General features: G+C 37.0%; 1 protein-coding gene across 2 annotated transcripts in view; it reads right to left on the bottom strand.

Annotated features, from left to right (window-relative positions):
• The window catches only part of RNGTT (RNA guanylyltransferase and 5'-phosphatase), a 258,807-nt gene that overhangs the window by 56,036 nt on the left and 188,117 nt on the right, over positions 1-14,654 (bottom strand). The window lies entirely within an intron of this gene.

Below are 14,654 nucleotides of genomic sequence, written 5' to 3'. Positions count from 1 at the left end.
TATTCGGACAACTGTGATGAACAACTGTGATTTATAGAGTTTTCATTGGCTGATTTTCAAAGGTAGATTTCCAAGCCTTTCTTCAAGACACCTTTGAGGAGACCTTAACTTTAAACCTTTCAATTCGCACTTGACCCAATTGCACCATGCAGGGTATCCATATAAAGAATACGTAGTGTGAAAAAATTATCTACCTATGTAACTTTTTATCTTTTGCATTATGAGATAGTAACAAAGAAATACTTATGCTTCAGAAAGGAGTGTGTTAAAAAAAGCACTTAGTAAGAATAAAAACTTAATGCAGAACACCTTATAAGAGGGTTTCAAAAACTGAATTCTGATATCTTTTGTAAGTATATATACATATATAGAATCTATAAAGATTTGCTTCAAAATTTTTATTTTATGTTTATAATATGCACGGCAATAAACCTAAATAATATAGCCCCAAATCTAACATGTGAATGTGATATAAAAGTAATTCTTACCACAAAGACAGCCTCTGATAAGAACGATAAGAGTGGTTTTTGTTATGGGAAAGTGGTAGAGTGAGAAGTATTTGCTATGGAAGGATCTGTAAAATTTGCAATAGTTGGAATCTGGGTTTAGCCTTAAAGGTTAAATAAGGTAAAGAGAAAGTTTTAAATAAAGGCTTGAGAATGAAGAGGATTTGACACAAAGAGTAGACAAGTATGGCAACAGTAAAAGAGAATAACATAATTATTATTAGATAATCATATAATCTACTGGATGAGGAAAACCTAAATCAGGTTTGGAATTGAACACCAAGGTCCTCAAATGCCATCTACTTTATTCTGTGAGCACTATGGAGTCACATTTTTAAAATATTTACCTATAAACACAATAAATGCACACGGAAATACAAACAGTTATATAGATGGGAGAAACTTTAAAGTTTGTAGAGGTTACTTTTTCTGTTTTATCTCTCCCTTCTTAGTCCCATTACAAGATTCACCATTTTTTACTACACTGAAACATTGACTGAGCGCCTCATCAGAATTGCACTTGTGCAAATTAGTAGTGGTGCTCTGTACTGAAAGGACATAATTATGGTGAATAGTCTTGGGTCTAATAAATCTAAACATAAAATACCTTTTACCATAACCATAGAAAATGGTTATCAAATGGTCCATTTTCCTAATGGACATCATGAGTATATGGACACAACTCTAGTTTTAACACTCTTGTATACAAGAATTAAGAGAACAAAATGCCTATACTTCTTGTCAATAGGTCAAGACACTTCTCTTCAGAATCTAGTTAGTTCAAGCCGGGTAGCAGTATTCTAATCTCTCTAGACGACTCTAAATCAATTGCATAAGCCAGAGAATACACAGAAAGTAAGAATCATAAATTCAATTAAATGGAAAATCTCCAGTGTACAGCATTAATGTAATCATAAAAATATAGGACATAAGATTATTTTAACTGCCTCTTTTAAATGTACTGTTTTCAAAACTTTCTTTTAATAATTGCAGGAGAGGCATTTATTCAGTTTAGCAACTCAGAAATGGGAATGCCTCTGCCACTCGATGGTATCTTCTAATCATTGGCACTGGTTGGCAGTTGTAAAGTGATTGTGTGATTACTTTCCACTTGACACCTTCTAATAAGATGAGCTGAAATCAACTCAATGGCAGTAAGTTTGAATCTTTCTTTTGCTGGTACAATTAGAAAGGAGCCCTGCTGGTGCTGCCATATAAGAGTTGGACTACTAACTGAAAGGTCTACATTTCCAACCCAGGAGCCGCTCTTGGGGAGAAAGAGAAGGCTATCTGCTGCTATAAAGATTTATAGCTTCAGAAACCTTACACCGGGTTGATATAAATTGGAATTGACTTGATGACACCTGGTTTGGTTTTCATATGATTAGAAGGAGCCTTGGTGGCCCTGTGGGATAAGGATTGGGCTGCTAACCACAACTCACCATCAAACTTACCAACCGCTCCAGGGGAAAAAGATGAGACTGTTCAAGATCTCTCATCTTCAAAACCCTATGGAAGGCCACTGTGAATTGGAATCAACAAGACGGCAATGATAGGTTGGAGAGTAAAATTAGAACCATAGTGGGTTAAGTGTTGGGCTGTTAAATCCAAGGTCAGTGTGTCTAATCCACAAGAGCTGTAAAACTCCTCAGTAGAAAGCTGCCCTATAACGTCATTAGGAGTCAGAATCGACTTGGTGGCAATGTGTAGTAAGGTTAGAAAGAGCCCCAGTGGCAACATGGTTAAGTACTTGGCTGCTAGCTGAAAGTTTGGTGGTTGGAACCCACCCCGCAACTCCACATGAAAAAGACCTGGCCATCGGCACCCATAAGGTTAGCCTAGAAAACCCAATAGGGTCATTGTACGCTATACATGCAAGATTAAAGGGGACATTGATAGAATGGTTCAGTGGCAGAATCCCCTGGTAGCGCACTGGTAATACACTTTGAGGTGCGATCTGCAAGTTCTAAACTTGCAGATTAGAAGTTCTAAACCATCAGCCACTCCCAGGAGAAAGATGGGGCTTTCTACTCCTGTAAAGAGCTCTGGGAACTTCCCAGTTCTACTCTGTCCTATTGAGCGAGTATGAGCCAGCACTGACTCGACGGCAGTAAGTTATGCATGAGATCTAAAATAGATTACTCCTCACAACACACTTCATATAGTGCTACCATTCTTCTGTCTGTCAGTGGAGACTTTAGTGTTGTTTAGATACAGAACAGGTCTCAGTAGAGAATGACCAGAGACAAAGATTTAGCAATCTACTTCTCAAAACCAGTTGGGAAAAATCCTTCAGATCACAAGAGTTCAAATAAATCACAGCACAGTACTGGGCAGCCTTTTGTTCTGTTGTGCATGAGATCTGCCATGAGTTTGGGTTAGCCCAATGGCAGCTAATAATATTAAGAAAGCACAAGCCGAAAACATTTTAGAATACAAAAAATATGGTAGATCATTAAAGACTTAAAACATGTTACTAGCTGATGAACAGCCTAAACTAAGTCAAATGAGCACAACTGCTACTAACATTTGACATTTAAGTACTAATTTGTAATAGTGCAATTCAACATGATTGAAGGTTATAAGCATTACCAAAAGCATCTTTCTCTGGATGCAAGTAGAAAGTATAGGAAATAGCTTCAAAGCACAACAGTGAAAATGATTCTCTTAGCCATCATATGACGAGACATTCCAACCAACAAAACTTTAAATGTCTCAGAAATCACTGCTAGTATTGCAAATATTACCTCACCGCCATGGAGTCCATAGAAACTCAGTGACCTTTCTGAGACTCTTAACGAGAGCCAAACTAGGAATCTTCACTTAATCTTTCTCCTGCAGATCAGCTGGTGAACTATTCAAATTGCCGACCTTGCAAGTCACAGTCCAATCCTTAACTGCTACACCAGCAGAGCTCCTATTGCAAATATTAGCTAGTTATATATAAAGGGGTGATCATTTATTTCCTGGAAAAAATGCTCAGAAATCTTGATAGCCCATTTAAAAGTAATAATAGTCTCTGTCCATATAGATTTTAGAAAAGGAACAGAACAAAAGCTGGATAAAAGCTGGCTGTCATTTAAAATCAGTATATGCCTCTAATTATTAAGCATGTACATTTCACAAGTTTCCCAGTATACTCTTTTGTGGGTCCCCTCTCTTTAACCTCCATATCTAATAACCAGCTTTCCCTAAAGCAAGAATTTTCCTAAATGTATCCACTCTATAGACATGCATATTTCACTTTTTAAATACTGCTTTCTGATTCATGTGCCTTTTATTACTTACCATTATATTACCACCTTCCTTTGAGTGGGTTTTAATGTGTATCATAATTTAAAGGTTTGTGTGCACAAGATAAGTATTACTTTGAGAACAGAAATTCCCACTAAAAATAAGGACAATTTTAAAAATCTATTTTTATCTTTCAAAAAATCATTTTGCCAAAATGTACACATAATTATTGGTAAATAACAGGCAGCATTCTGTCATGCCAGGGTACGTTTGTACATTACAGCAATCAAACTTTAAACCCCTGGAGTAAAACATTAAGTCAGAATTGATAGATATATTTTGTATGTATAACTCATAATAGGAACCTTGACTCATTTAGTTCCAAGTGATTGTTTTGTCCTTAAGTTATGGGCATTAACATAACCTTCCACAGATGCTAACAACCCCTAAATTATATGCTTGTAAATAAATGTTTCTGTAATAGGATCATCAAAGAGGATGTTTCTGGAAAGTAACAATAAGAAGGAGGTATTATTAGGGAGAAGTGAAAGTTTAAAGCTTTTAAAAAATAAAGACATGTAAAACTAATGTTACTTTTGCTTTCAATTTCCTAAATAAAGTGTCTCCTTGAGGAGACACCACCAAAAATTGTCCCCAGGAAAGTGTCTTTCAAAGGGGGGGGTGGGAGGATTTGTTGCATAGCAGAGTGAACATTTAAAAGAATATCATTTTCCATATTCATGGCATTTTAGATATAGAAAAATGTTTTAAAAAGTAAAGTGAACCTATAGTTCTTTTTCAAAAGCTTAATCAAAAGGAACTGTTCTGTTTAGAGACCATTTCTATAGTATCAACTACCAGATATGTTATATTTTTAATTGCAAGAAATAACTTGAGAGAGCTTACAGTATCTTGATTATTGATTTAAATAAAAACAATAGTTTTAGCCAAATAGCAGATTCTCCATGTATGCAATAGATTTAAGTTTCCTTAAGATGGAGTCGATGGCATCATTTGAATTTGAGAAAATACACGTTATTGAGAAGACCTATAATTTTGGCTTTGAGACTTAATATGTCCGTAAGAGAAGTATACACATGCCCTTTCCACCCAGAGCCATCGAGTTGTTTCCAATTCATAACAACTCAAAGGGTTTCTGAGGCTTCAAATATTTAAGAAAGCAGACAGCCTCCCCTTTCTTCCACAGAGCCGCTTGGTGGTATTGAATCACCAACCTTGCAGTTAGCGATCTAATACTCACCCAGCAACACAATCATAACTCCATTAGGTCCACATCAGCTTAAGATGATTAAATGAGGACATTTACTATTATCCTTAAGTGACTTACCATAGCCTTTTGTGGTTTGCCTTCTAAACGCTAACAAAATACTCTATAGAGTCTAGGTTCTTTTGTAGGAAAAAAAGAAAAAACACAAACTTAAGTAAGGAATTTGTGTAGGTCAGTAAAAGCAAATTATTTGAAACGACATTTGGCTAAATGAAATAAAGGCTGACAAATAAATCACAGAATAAGGCCAAAAATGAGTAAATAAGATGCTGAAGTAATTAACAGAGAACTTAAAATAATTTTACAAAGTAGACAAACAGAAATGTCAGTTATCATTCATTCAAAGAAGAAATTACAGAACATGCAACAATAGTATTATCAAGCAAATGAGATGAATGGCAAAAAGTATGATTGTGGCAAAGGGAATTGCCTCAAATTGACAAATAAAATTTAACCAAGTAATATATATCTGATTAACATGGATGCACACCATGTAAGACCAAACAACTGATAAATTTACAACATGAAACCAAACAAACAAATCTATAATCCTTGAAAATTCCCAACTTTCCTATCTAAGTAAAATATGGAAACATAAAAGAAGCAACAAAGCAGTACCAATATGAGGAATTCAACACCATTAAAGATATGCAGCAACCACAGCCAACAGCTGCATAAGACACATTGATACAGAAAATGTTCACAAAGAACACGTGCCAACCCTGGTGGGAAATGATCAAGGATAAGGTTGCTTAGAGAGGAGGTATACTCTAGCCCAGGTGGCGATGAAGCATAGTAGTAGGGCAGGAGGAAGGTCAAGGGAGATGGAGGAAAGAGCTAGGAGTCAAAGGGCATTCATGGAGGTCTAGACAAAGACATGTACATGCAAATATATATAGGAGGATGGGGAAATAGATCTATGTGTCTATATTTATAGGTCAAGTATTAAGGTGGCAGAAGGACCTTGGGCCTCTACTCAAACACTCCCTCAATGCATGAATACCTTCTTTTATTAAATTGGAACTCTATGATGCTCACTCTCCCGACACAACGGCTGGAGCCAAAGTGGGTGAACAAGTAAATGTGGTGAAGAAAGCTGAAGGTGCCCGGCTATCAAAAGAGATAGTGACTGGGGTCTTAAAGGCTTGAAGATAAACAAGCGGCCATCTAGCTCAGAAGCAACAAAGTCCACATGGAAGAACACACCAGCCTGTGTGATCGAGGGGTCCCAAAGGGATCAGTTACCAGGCATCAAAGAACAAAAAATCATATCATTGACTGCACACCCATGATAGGATCGCTGAAGACAAATGGGTGCATAAGCAAAGGTGGTGAAGAAAGCTGATGGTGCCCGGCTATCAAAAGAGATAGTGTCTGGGGTCTTAAAGGCTTGAAGGTGAACAAGCGGCCATCTAGCTCAGAAGCAAATAAGCCCACATGGAAGAAGCACACCGGCCAGTGCGATCACGAGGTGCCCAAGGGACCAGGTATAAGGCATCATGCAAAAAAAAAAAAAGATATAAGTGTGTGTATGTATGTGTATATATGTGTATATGTATATATGTATGTGTATATATGTATATATATATATCATATTAAATGAAGGGGGAAGTGCAGAGTGGAGACCCAAGGCCCAAGTGTCGGCCAATGGAGATCCCCTCATAGAGGGGTTTAGGAGAGGAGATGGGTTAATTAGGGTGTGAGGTAGTATCGATGAAGAACACAGCTTTCCCCCAGATCCTGGATGCTTCCTCCCCCCAACTACCATGATCCGAATTCTACCTTGCAGGGCTGGATAGGACAGAGGCTGTACACTGGTACATATGAGGGTTGGAGGTACAGGGAATCCAGGGTGGATGATACCTTCAGGACCAAGGGTGTGAGGGACGATGCTGGGAGAGTGGAGGGTGAGTGGGTTGGAAAGGGGGAACTGATTACAAGGATCCACATGTGACCTCTTCCCTGGGAGAGGGACAGCAGAGAAGGGGGGAAGGGAGACCCCGAATAGGGCAAGATATGACAAAATAACGATGTATAAATTACCAAGGGCATATGAGGGAGGGGGGAATGGGGAGGGAGGGGGGGGAAAAAAGAGGACCTGATGCAAGGGGCTTAAGTGGAGAGCAAATGCCTTGAGAATGATTGTGGCAGGGAATGTATGGATGTGCTTTATACAATTGATGTATGTATATGTATGGATTGTGGTAAGAGTTGTTTGAGTCCCTAATAAAATGTAAAAGAAGAAAAGAGAAAAAAATGATTAGGGCAAAGACTGTACAGATGTGCTTTATACAATTGATGTATGTATATGTATGAACTGTGAAAAGAATTGTATCAGCCCCAATAAATTGTTAAAATAAAAAAAAATTTTAAAAAGAATGGAAAAAAAAAAACATGTGCCAACACTGAACAACGAGCCAGAAATCAATGTGAACAAATATCAAATAATGCAGAATGCAATAATTCAGCCAGAAATCAAGAGCAAAGAGATCATCAGAAAATCTCCATGTCTAAAGTGAAATAGACTTATAAATAACCTACAGGAAACCACATGGGAATTATTTTTTTTTAAAAACCTTGAAAATCTTAGCTATCCTACTAAAAAGTTTACTCTTACAACGAAAGCAAAAAGTTCTGGTAGATTCATCAGCAAATTCTACCAATTACGTTTTTTAAAAAAATCAAAACACATCTAAATTTTTCCAGAACATACACAAAGATGAAATATTTTCTATTTCATTTTATAAGACCAGCATCTCACACTCAAACATTAAAACGCAATGTTTAAAGTATAAAAATCAATATATGTAAGCCAGATCATCTTGCAACAAAACAAAACAACCCCTTGAAAATAAGAAAGTTTTAATTATTTTTGTATGGTATGAATGTATATATTTGTGCATGTGATATCTAAAGAATCTACAGAATTTAGAATTAACAAGTCGAAAAATTATCTCAAAATTTAAAAAACTTTAAAGATACCACTAAGAGAATGAAAGAGGTAGTCACTGAGTGGAAAAAATATAGTCTGTTTGTATCATAGGTTAAGCTGATGCGTACTATGCTGTGCTTTATGTTAAGTTCCGTGGAATCAGGTCTGTTACCTAGACACCCTATACAGGAGAAACCACGACCCAGTCCTGTGCTGTCCTCATGCTCCGCGTATGAGCCCACTGTGGCTGCACCTGGGTCAATCCAACGTGTTAAGGGTCTTCCTCCTTTTCACTGACCACCTAATTCCACCAATCATGATGTCCCCTCTCTAGGGATAGGTCTCTCCTTATAACATGTCCAAAGTACATGAGACAAAAGGAGCATTCTGGGTTCTAGAAAGACAAATTTGTTCAAAGACAAATTTGTTCATTCTTCTGGTTATCCATGGATATATAATATTTTTCACCAATGCCTTAATTCAAAGGCATCCATTCTTCTTTGGTCTTTCATAGTTATCATCCAGTGTTTGTATGTACGCGATGCACTGGAAAATACCATGACTCGGATAGAGTCAGATAGATCTTACTCCTAAGAGTGGTGACATCTTGGCTTTTAAACGTTTAAAGAGGCCATTTGCAGATTTGTCTGCTGCACCCCCTAGGATTTGGCATTTCTAATTTTAGATATAGATTCAACAGAAAAATATGTGCATATGTGTCCTAAAACACATACATGATGAGGCTTCAAAAAGTTCTTGAAAAAATTTCATGTTTTCAATTTTCCCATGAACTTTTTGAAGTCCCCACATAATAGAATGTTTAGTGATTATTGGTAATTATTTCAAACGCCAAACAATCATAACTCTTATATTTGATGGACTATTAAATAGTTATAAAAAAAGAACAGGCTCCATACTTCATGGATTAATTTCAAAATAACAATATTGAACAAAAAGAAACTAAATACAGACATAAATTCAATTACATTTACATAAGATTAAAAGGTTTTCCATGGCTGATTTCTCAGCAGGAGTTGGCCTTTTTCTTCTTTGTGGTCTCTTCTTAGTCTGGAAGCTCTGCTAAAACCCGCTCACCTGCGAGTGTCTGAATACCACTAGCACGGCTTTAGCATGGCAGCAACTCACAGTCCACCACAGGGCACCCAGCTAGTGGGCAAATGACGGTAGTGAATACAGCTCCTGGAGGAAGCACATGCTACTCCTTAGGAGAATGGTAAGGCTTTACCTCATATACTCTGGCCAGTTCTCGGAAGAGACCCGTGCCAGGAAAAGGACTTCAGGCTTGGTAAAGTAGAAGAGCAGCAAGAAAGAGGATGGCCTTCATGGTCTCAAATATAATGATTATGAGGATGATACAGGGCTGGGCAGTGTTTGTTCTGTAGTCTATGGGGTCGCTATGTCCAACTTGACAGCACCATCCAGTAGCAACAGGGGTACAAACCAAGTTCTAGTGTTTAGACATGCGCACACACCCAAATAATAAAAGCCTCAAGTACAAAACCAAAGATGCCAGTGATAGGGATGACCTCCAGTGGAAGAGAAGAGGTTATGACTGGGAAAGAGCATGCGGGGGACCTTCTAGAATGTTTTCTTTCCTTTTCTGGATAATAGTTAAATGGGCTTTAGTTGTCATTGTTAGGTGCCATTAGGTTGGCTTTGACTCATAGCAACCCTATGTACAATACAAAGAAATAATTCCTGATCTTGGCCATTCTCAACAAAGTTTTCTTTATGTTTGAGCCCACTGGTGCAGCCACTTGTGTCGATCTCTATCATCAAAAGTTTTGTTCTTTTTGCTGATCCTCTAGTATAGTGGTTGGGTCGCAACCCCTTTGGGGGTCGAACGACCCTTTCACAGGGGTCTCCTGATTCATAACAGTAGCAAAATTATAGTGATGACATAGCAATAAACATAATTTTATGTTTGGGGTCACCACAACATGAGGCTCACGGCATTAAGAAGGTTGACAACCACTGCTCTAGTAGGATGTATTTCACTAGGGACTAGTTTCACTTGTAACATGGCCAAATATAGGAGATGACATCTCACTAGCCTTCCTCTAAGAAGCATTCTAGCTGTACTTCCTCCAAGAGATTTGTGTTTGTTTTTCTGGTAGTGCTAGTACTTTCAATATTCTTCATCAACACTAATTCAAATACATCAATTATTCTGCAGTGCTCCATATTCACCCTCCAGCTTTCACATGCATTTGAAGTGACAGAAAATACCAGTTTAGGTCAGGTACACCTTAGTCCTCAAAGTGACATCTTTGCTCTTTAACATTTCGAAGTGGTTTCTGTGCAGATTTACCCAATGGAAGCACATTGTGTGATTTCTGAACTACTGTTTCCATGAGGATTAATTGTACACTCAATCAAGATGAAATCCTTAACAGCACACTTCAATCTTCTACATTATGCTGCTGTCTACTACTACAGTGTTGAGGGTTTTTTTTTTTAAGCATTGAGATGCAATCTATATAGAAGACTAGCCTTTATGCTTCAAGTCCTCTTGGCTTTCAGCAAGCAACGCTGTGCCAAGTACATAGTGTTAATGAGCCACCACCTGATCTGGATGCGATGTTCTCCTTCACACAGTACAACTTCTTTGATATTTGCTCAGCGTACTGACAGAATAAGTGTAGTGAAAGGATGCACACATTTCCCGATTTTACCCATGCAGTATCCCCTGGTTCTATTCCAACAGCAGCCTCTTGGTCTGTATACAATGAAGTACTCTGAAATTCCCATTCTTCACAATGTTATCCACAGTCTGTTAATATCCACATAGCCAAATGCTTTTCATTGTCAATAAAATATAAGAGCCAGCATCTTTCTGGTATTCTCTGCTTTCAGCCATTTGATATCTATAAAGATATCCTTTGCTTCACGTCCTTTTCTGAATCTGGCTTGAATCTCCCAAATGTCTTGCCATGTATGAGTGAGTACTTCCAGTGCTTCATCAGCTGTTGAAGCATTTCAAATTGGTATTCCACCAATTCCTAGAGGTTTGTTCTTCACTAATGTGTTCAGTGTACCTTGGACTTCTTCCACAGTATCTTTTGTTCTTGATCATATGCTCCCTCTTAAATGTTTGATGCCAACCCATTCTTTATGGTATTTCTTCCACATAAGTTTTTTGATGCTTCTGCATCATTCAATATTTTTCCCATAGAATCTTTCAATATTGCAACTCGAGGCTTGAATTTCTTTTCAATTTTCAGCTTGAGATATGCAGATTGTATTCTTCCCTTTTCATTTTCTAACTCCAGGTTTTTGTACATTTCATTACAATAGTTTACTTAAGTCTTCCTGAGCTTCCTATTCAAATAGTCTGTTTAATTCGTTTACTTCATTATTTCTTCCATTTTCTTGAGCTACTACACATGAAGAGGAAATTTCATCTGTAAGAACTCCCAATAAAATAATTAATTAAAATAAAATAAGCAGCAAAATAAATATAACAATAGCAGATTTCAGAGTGGCTTTTGACATCCACTTGGCTTTTTTTCCTTCTTATTAATAACCTTGTGCTTTCTTCACATATAATGCTCATAATGTCATGTCACAACTCATTTATTCTTTGGTCAACAACATTCAATGTGTCAGTGTGTTCTGAAACGGTCTCTAAATCCAGGTTGTACAATTGTTGGTTGCCAGATTTTCACATCAATAACCCAAGCATTATATTTTTCTCATCATGTTCTCCCCTAAGGTATTTTTATAAGCATAGCATGCAAATTTTAAACAGCAACATGTGAAAAAATAGTATAGTCTGGTTATGAAACTACCTTTGGGGAGTAAGCGGTTTGCAAAAATGACACAAGGTGTTTGTGTAACAACTACAGGACCCTCTACATTTATGTTTTACACACTTTCTGTATATTGTATAATATAGAAGGGTCTTATACGTAACATAAAAGCATACAGGAAAATAACAAGCCATCAGAGAGAAAGCTAGAGTGACTTCTCAACAAGGGGACAAGGCTAAGGCACCTATTAACATACTTTAACATTTTTACATAAAAATGTTAATATTTTAAGAACTGCTATAAGAAATCCTAAATCTATGTATTTCCTTTCTAGTATTGGAGCTATAGATTCTTTGGCATAAATATGAAAACACAAAATTCACAGAGTTGAGCATAATTTATCTTAAATTCAAAAGCATTAAAAATGAACAATTAAAGGGAAGAATAAAAGAATTAAAAATGTAAAAGATAACAGTTTCCACTTCCAGCCAGGTCAGAATAACAAGGATTGGATGACCTGCTTCGTTTCTCCCTTAATGACTAATACATACATATACACTCAAAGACAATAGTTTCCAGAAATGAACAAACAGCACAAGCCAGTAATCTCTGAGTAAGGATTAAAATGAGGTGTCTCCTGTGACTGCTTTCAGGTCCTACTGCAGGGATGGAGAGCCAGCCCAGGCCTAAAACTGGCTTCCTGGTCAAATTTCACAAGGTGGGGGAGGTGAAACATCAACCCCATCAATAGCTCAAAGGTGGAATACTAAGACGCTGCTTTTCAACTACACTCTCAACCTTTCTGCTGGGTTCAATAATTGACTGCAATGGCCACACAGAATTCACAGACAAAACTCACAATTATGGGGTTTACTAGGGAAATGACTGGCTATTGTTCAGAATTAAGAATGACTCGACCCAGCATTCTTCAGTCTGAAGATTCTTGGCTCTGCTTCAGGCAAGCCTATACCTAGTCTTTGGCCTCTTGGGCTGGCCAGCCTCTGCCCTGCTCTAGCAAATGTTACAAAAGTATTGTAGTTACCACTGCTAAATGCCAAGAGCAGTGGTTCTCAACCTGTGGGCTGTAACCCCTTTGGGGGTCGAATGACCCTTTCACAGGGGTCGCCTAAGACCATCGGAAAACACTTATTCCCGATATTCTTAGGAACCAAGACACTGCTCCTCTATCCATCTCCAGGTGGGTTCGTCCACATGCAGATATGCCCACATAATAGTACCCGGGGCATAAACTGTTACCCAAGCTACATTATGCTTCAAAACAAAATCTCATTTATTTGTAATTAGAAATAAATATTTCACAATATATAATTACATAGTTTTTGTGATTAATCACTATGCTTTAATTATGTTCAATTTTGAACAATGAAAATACATCAGATATTTACATGATAATGCATAACAGTAGCAAAATGACAGTTATGAAGTAGCAACAAAAATAATTTTATGGTTGAGGGTCACTTCAACATGAGGGTCGTGGCATTAGGAAGGTTAAGAACCACTGGCCTAGAAGCTGCCCATCTGTAATGAACCTGAATCCAAAATTGTTCAGCTCTCTGCTCTATGGGTTGGTAAGCCTAGTTTTGTAGACAAGTATCCAGGTGTATCCCACTATATCAGCAAGCTTCTTGCCCAAAGGTGTTCAGCCTATGAAATGCTAAGAAATATTTTATCTCATATTTGTACCTACAGAAGCCCCCCAAATGACTATATTCAGACATTTTCATAATGTCCACTCCATGATGGTTATTACAGGCTACAATTCTCAGGCAGAACAATAAAATGTTTTTGTTATTTAAATAAATATATCCTCTCTTACACAAATGTTCAAATAGTGTATATGAAAAGAACATATATTTGAAAGGTAAAATAAGTAAAATTTTCATTTCCTGTTAGGAAATTCTGAATTTTATCCTTTCCTTCTGTTTCTGTTGTGAAGAGATTTCCTTACGTACTTTAGACCAGTAAGAACTTCATCATGAAGTCTTTCTCTCCCTGGGAAAAAGCAGGAACATTACGTTAAGCAGGCATTTCTGCAGAAGAAGAAATACAAAAGATGCTCCAGAGGCTGGAAACAGAAATTCAGGCTGACTTTATATAATTCATAATTCAATTTTTCAGCCTAAATTATAGTACACATCATGTTTCCAGTTATTTCAATAACAGTTATGATCAATCAAAATGAAAAATGTTTTTTAAATCAGACACCAGAAAAACTGAGAATTGTTGCATATCACATTGAAAAGAAATATTGAATTACGGCAAATCTGAATTTTAAGGGCAAGTCCAACACCACAGAACTCTCCACAAAATACTAACAAATAAACTAAAACCAAAACCACTGGAGCGTTCATTGATGGATACATTACAATAGTCTTCACTTAGCAACTAATTTTATTTGAATTGTCCTTTAGTAAATATTAGTAAATATTTATCCCTATATATCCCATTTTTAATATGATGGTAGGTATTGGATTCCCCCCCCCCCAAACACACACACCCTATTGCTAGGAATATACCAGTTTTCTTTAATCAAAAGTAATTAATATAAACCTTCACCTAATTCACAAGATTCAAAGGAAAAGAAAATAGATGAATTCTTATCGTTTTTGTGTCTATAAATACGAATGGGCCTATTTTGATTTAGCTCAATAAACAGCTCTTGCTTTAACTGAAATCAGTATGTTCTTTTGCAGTAATAAAATAATTATTGGTTATAGTTTGTAAAACTAGTAAAAGAATTTTTCACATAGGTGATTAAGACAAATACAGGAATTTGAACGAAAACAATTCATTTTATTCTTTCTTATCCTATCAGTTCCAAAGAGGTTTATAACCAAAGATGTTTTCCTTAGCTGCCATCAAGTCAATTCTAACCCTTGGTGACCCTAGCTATGCCTACG

The sequence above is a fragment of the Tenrec ecaudatus genome, chromosome 7, assembly GCF_050624435.1.
Source record: "Tenrec ecaudatus isolate mTenEca1 chromosome 7, mTenEca1.hap1, whole genome shotgun sequence".
Classification (NCBI taxonomy): Eukaryota; Metazoa; Chordata; class Mammalia; order Afrosoricida; family Tenrecidae; genus Tenrec; species Tenrec ecaudatus.
Note: the sequence above shows the minus strand (reverse complement) of the source record. Positions and strands in the feature narration are given on the sequence as shown.